The sequence below is a fragment of the Canis aureus genome, chromosome 17 (assembly GCF_053574225.1).
Source record: "Canis aureus isolate CA01 chromosome 17, VMU_Caureus_v.1.0, whole genome shotgun sequence".
Lineage (NCBI taxonomy): Eukaryota > Metazoa > Chordata > Mammalia > Carnivora > Canidae > Canis > Canis aureus.
Window position 1 is genome coordinate 24000593 of NC_135627.1, and position 6646 is coordinate 24007238.

General features: G+C 33.4%; 1 pseudogene; it reads right to left on the reverse strand.

Moving 5' to 3' along the window:
- Positions 1-5967: 5967 nt before the first annotated feature.
- On the reverse strand, positions 5968-6105 carry LOC144288209 (small nucleolar RNA SNORA62/SNORA6 family; annotated as a pseudogene).
- Between the last annotated feature and the right edge of the window lie 541 nt (positions 6106-6646).

Sequence of the window (6646 nt, forward strand, 5' to 3'; positions counted from 1 at the left end):
TTAGAGACATAGGCAGAAGGAGAAGCAGACTCCTTGCAAGTATTCTGATGCAGAAGATCCCAGCACCTCAGGATTACAACCTAAGCCAAAGCCAAATGCTCAACCACTGAGTCACCCAGGTGCCCTAACTTGATTAATTTTATAGATGGCAGTGTCATTTACTAATTCACTATGATAAAGAAGTGGGGATCAGGGTAGTTTTTTTTTTTTAAAAAAAGAATAGTTTTTTTGATTTTTTTAAATGTTATAATAATATTTAGGTAACTTTGCATGCAAATCTGAACCTATGATAATTTTTGCCTTGAAGGTAGTTGTTTGGCTACTGAATAGAATACTTTCTAATTCTTACAATTGAAAGAACTGACATATGTTGTGTTCCTTACATTTTAAAAGAAACGTAAATGCACCAATGTACATGGCTATAAAAAAGTCCTGCCTACCTATTTTTTGTGCATGTGTTTCCAATAATATAATGGTTATATATAAATTTTGAAATACAAATGATTTTTCAGAGATAGGTAAAACTTGTTCTCAATCTGGCAAGTATATTAAAAGACTAAGAATAAATTTTATAGATCAGAATTACAATGACTTATATGAGCAAAACTATATGAAAATCATTTAAAACAAAATCCAAAAGGTTTATCAACTGATGAATATTGAGTGATGGAGTCTTTCATCTCTGTAAAAATTAGGAAATCTCACTCTACTCAAACCAGCTAGAGTGTATTATATTCTCTGCAAAAAAACTCTAAAGGACACTCCACTCAAAGGGGGAATCCATGTCAAATAGAATGCTGAAGTTTAGGAAAGTGGTCGTAACATGGAATCTGTTGTGTCATGAAATTGTATATATGAAGTATTTGAAACTAGAAAAAGTATGCAAAGGTTATGATACCTGACAACAATACATTTGTATTGTCAGCATTCTCCAGAAAGAAAAACAGAGAAACAGAACAGATAGGGTAGATATAGATATATATATAAGAGAGAGATTTTTATGCAATTAACTCTTGTGATTATGGAGGCTGAGAACTTTCACTATCTGCCATCCATAAGCTGGAGAACAAAGAAAGCTGGAAGTATAATTCTGCCCAATTCCAAAGGAGTGAAAATTTAGAGATGAGAGGCACTAGTATAAATCTAAAGCACAAAGGAATCCAAAAACCTGAGAGCTAGAAGTTCTGATGTCAGAGGTCATGAAAAGATGGGTATCCCAATTCAAGAGAATAATAAAAGTTGCCTTTTCTCTACCTTGTTGTTCTATTCTGGTCTTTGGTGGATTGGATGATTGTCCCAAACTCCACTTTGGTAAAGATGAATCTCTGTACTCAGTCTACTAATTCAAATGCTAATCTCTGACACAGACATAGCCAGAAATGATGGACAGCTATTGGGTCATCCCTTAGCCCAATCAATTGACACAGAAAAGTAACTGTCATATCATCAGAATGAAAAAAAGTATATAAGAATAGATAAAAGAAATATGACAAGAGGGACATCTGGGTGGCTCAGCGGTTGAGCATCTGCCTTTGGCTCAGGGCATGATCCTGGAGTTCTGGGGTTGAGTCCCGCATCGGGCTTCCTGCATGGAGCCTGTTTCTCCCTTTGCTTGTGTCTCTGCTTTTCTCTTTGTGTGTCTCTCACGAATAACTAAAATCTTTAAAAACAAAACAACAACAACAAAAAAAAAAGAAATATGACAAGAGTACTTTTTTGTAAGCCATAGAAGAATAGGGTTTAACAAAAGCTCATGGAAGCAATAATACCATGGATTTCATAGAAGACTAATTGGACAAAGCCTGAAGATATTAACCATGATCATTCTGTATGTGTGAGAGCCATGCTTCTATGCGGAAGGACAGTGAATAGTAGTGCCTTGTTTAGCGCAGGGAGATTTGTTTTAAGTGGACATGAGTAAGCTGTTTGATTTTCCTCCCAACCTGAAATGCTTCGACTTTCAAAAGCATATACTTGGAAAGGCCTTGGGAGTCAGTAACACGAAGGAGATAAAGTGTGGTGCATCCCAGAGCAGAACCATGTTTCCATGGGTAAAAGAAGGAAGATTGACTCACAGGTATATTAATACAGATTTAACCTTTTATAAATGTTACTATTCTTACCTGCACAATATAAAACTAATTCTACAGAAATCTTTACATATTTTGAGACTCCTTTACTATATTGGTTATTTATAAAATAAGAATTCCAAAGGACTAAGATTTTAACATATATATATTGAAGTATAAGCCATTATACGTAATAAATTCTGTGCATGAATAAATCCTCATTTGAATATCTTTGGTTGGGAATTGTTCAGAGTACATAACTCAGAGTATATGACATGATTTCCAAGTTTCAGTTTGTTTGTTAAAACATTCAACCATATAGAAGAATGGCTAATGATTTCTTGCTTAAATGTGCAATAAAATTACTAGTGATGTGAAACTCAACAACAAATAAAAACATTTCCTGACAGCAAAATAAATGACTAACATGCTTGAAAATGAAAACATACTTATTCAATTTGCTCTAGATTTAGCTGTGTTGCATTCAGCAGGAAGTTGTCACAGAGCAATGAAGCTGCAGTATACACAGATGGCCGTGCTTCTTGTAGGAACAGACATCTGCATCCACCCATGGCAGCAGATCAGCAATGTCTTCTAATTACTTTCTTGAAAATTTCTGAGTTACTTTACATCCAGAAGAGAAATATGCATTCATATTTATCTAAACTTCTAGAATTATATTTATTGAATTCCTCTGAAGTATTATTATTCTATTGATGTAATAAAATCACTTATACTATTTAATTCATTTTCTCATACTAATCGTGCAAGGCAGGTAGGAAAAGTTTTATTATATGTATTAGTAGTTTAGGAAACTGACCCAGGAAGATTAAATCATTTAGCCAACATTACTCAACTTATAAATTGCAAGACAAGAATTTAAAACTTAGTTATTTGATTACAAAATTATAGTAAGGTATTTTACTATACATATTACTTGGGGGCAAATCACATGCTGAAATATAACTAAAATAAGATTAATATTGATTGAAATAAATCAATTAAAATATTTTGGTTTAATGAAAATAATAGTCCAACATTTTGGCCTCCCCAATACCATGACGATTTATAATTTTTCTTTCCTTTTTTGACTTTATAGAATTGAAACTGTAAGAAAAATTAAAGCAGTAAAGAAATAGAAAAAAATGGAGAAATTACAACTTATCTTTACTTTGTAATGAGACAAACTTCCATTAACTAACTAACATTACCTTGAAAATGTGATTATGACATACTTGACTAAACAGAAAAGGTGAGCTACATAGTAAAAATGAGAATTAGAAATAATTTGGCATTGCACAATCTTGGAGCTTCAAGAATATGTAATGGGAAGGCAATTTGATTCTTAACTTTTTAAAGATTTTTTTAAATTATTATTTTTGAGATAGAGAACATGGGGTTAAGGAGGAGTAGAAAGAGAGGGAGGGAGACAATCTGAATGCAGAGCCGTGATATCATGACCTGAGCCAAAATCATGAGTCAGAAGTTTAATCAACTGAGAGACCCAGGTGCCCCAAGCCAATTTGATTCTAATTGTTACTTAGGATAAGTAGAAAAAGGAAATTATCAGTTACACTTTTATGGCTAAGCTTTTCTTTAAAATATCCAATTTATGACTTAAAGACAAGATATACTTGCTTCAAAGGTCTACATGACTTTGTATATTCTAACATTTTTGACTATCATATCTTTCCTTTATTCTATCATTTTTAGTGTTCTCAGACCTTTCTTCAAAGCTCAGTTCATATTTTGAGAACACTTTTCCAATTTATTACCCAAAACACCAGTGCAATACTTTCTCCTTTTTGATGTATTTTTAGTGTTCTATACCTGTCTTCTATAATGGACATTGTGGTTGAATGCCTATTATTAGTAGTTAGTATTATCATATACTTTCTACTCCCATTGTGTATCACCAATGCACTTCTAAGTTCCAGGTACTTTTGGCTCCCTATCCTTTTGCCTTTGCCACTTCTACAATGAATAGAACTGTATAACTTTGGATAAAGAAAAGAGAGAAAAAATAAATATTTTACTTCATCATTGAATCATTATTTCAATCAAACCTGAATCTCATCTTACCTCCGTATTTTCTCTTGTGCTTTAACAGGTTTTTGGTTATATTCACACCAAAGCATCATGAAAGATAAACACTTACAATGCTCCAAGGGCTATTAAAACTTACTTTAGAGTGTTATTTTATTAATTCACAACATCTCTATGAAGTAATAGTTATTTCCATTACTGTAATGAGGAACAAAGGCATAGAAAGGTTATACCCTTGCTGAAACACATATGACTATTAAGTGCCAGAGTAAGGATTCCAATTCAGGCAGTTTGGTGAAATATTCAAATGTCTTGAACAATATGACATATTGCTTCCATTAGCTCACATTGTATTGTGTATTTGTGTCTATGACCCATTATAGTTCTTATACTGCAGGGGTTTTTGTTTTTTGTGGGGGGCTTTGTTTGCTTTGTTTTGTTTTCTTTTAGTCTTTACTGGTCTGTGCATTTCTACTATTCAGCATTATGTTTGGAAACACAATCAATAAAAATTACTGTTATGGGTAAAATGAGACTTTTCTTCTGCAAGTGAAAAATTACAAGATAATGACTGCTAGTAGAATGCATCAGTTAAAAAAAAATCATTACCTGGAGAAATTAAAGATTGTTTGTTTGTTTGTTTGTTTGTTTGTTTGTTTATATCTGCTCCCTTCCCCAGTGGCATCTGGCTTAAACATTCTCTAACAGTTCCCATTATATTTGGAAAGATCTTAGTTTACAGAAAATAGTATTTGAATACCTTGTGGGTCAACCACTGGCCTCAGCCAGAATACTTGATAATGTATTCTTCAATTTAAAAAGCGTTAGTATGTGACAACTATGTGTAGAATGTCTTGCTATGGAGTCTAAATAAAGTTCCTTTCATTATTTTCTTTATTTGGGAAATCTTGTTAAAGATTGGCCTGAAGCAATATTCAGATAGTGGTCCCTTATTGCAACAGCTCAATGTCTCACAGAAATCAGTTATAGCTATGGGCTTTTGAATTATTTTGCTATAAATAATATCAGAAACAATAGTTTTAATGATTGGCTGGTTCAATGGATTTGATTTTTTAGGCTTGGAAAGAATATGGAAGAGAAGGGAGAAAAGAGAAACAAGTTGAATATTCAAATACATGTTTCTCTATAGATGCAATTAATTCTAATTCTAGTTGCTGATTTTGTTGATGATTCATTTTTTGCTAAAGACTTAAAAACTATTTTTCCTGACTGTGAGTGCACTACTAATTGACGACTTAAACTGTTATTAGCATAAATGTTTTCTTTTCCCCATTGAACTCTTATCACAGGAAATGTAATTCTTTTTACCTGAGGCATTACTTGGTAATTAAAGAAAAGTGGTTTCCTAATGCTAATTTCTGTAATAAAAAGGAAATGTATGAACACATTAAATTGAAGATTGTAGTGATAATAAAAGGTACATTTCACATGTCTCACCTAGAATAATGTTTTTCTTGCTTTCTAAAGTAGAATACTAAAAATCAGTTATGTTTCTCATTTCATTTTCTCATACAATATTTATTCTATGAAAAGACTAAATATGCAAATTGCTTGCTTTATTTTTTTAACTTTATGAGCTTCTTTTATTTTTTATTTTTTCTCTGGAACTTTGCAGATTTCCACATACATATTTTTTTTTTTTTTTTAATGATAGGCACACAGTGAGAGAGAGAGGCAGAAACACAGGCAGAGGAAGAAGCAGGCTCCGTGCACCAGGAGCCTGATGTGGGATTCGATCCTGGGTCTCCAGGATCACGCCCTGGGCCAAAGGCAGGAGCTAAACCGCTGCGCCACCCAGGGATCCCTCCACATACATATTTTATACAGATTTTGTTATAGCAAGAATTAGTGTCAAACACCACTCATTGAACCAGAGACCCTTGTGATGTTGGCAAAAGACTTGCCCCTCATGTAGCACACCATCTACACTTGTGAGTTCATCAACCAGCCAGAGACTAAAATGTGCTGTATTTTTTGTGGTAATGTGACTAGTGCTGTATTTTTAACTTCGATGTCAACTTATTTATTGATAACATATAAGACAGAAATTAATTTTTTAACATATACTTTGTATCCTGCAATACTGCTATTATTGCTTTATTTGTTCCAGGGTATTTTCATTGTTTGGGATTTTCTACACAGTTGTCATCTCTGAACAAAGAGAGTTTTATTTCTTCCTTCCAGTCAGTGTAAGTTTTCTTCCTTTTCTTGTCTAATAGCACTAACTAGGACATCCAGTAAGATTTTTTTTTAAAGATTTACTTATTTATTTTAGAGAGTGGGGGGAAGGGCAGTGAGAGAGAGAGAGCAAGCAGAGTCTGCACTGAGTGCGGAGGCCAATACAGGGCTCAGTCTCGTGACCCTGAGATCACCACTTGAACCAAAACCAAGAGTTGGATCTGTAACCCACCAGACCATCCAGGTGCCCTTCCAGTAAGGTCTTTAAAAAAAAGATCAGTGAGTGAACATCTTTGTGTTGTTCCTGAAATTTATTAGAAAGCTTCCAGTTT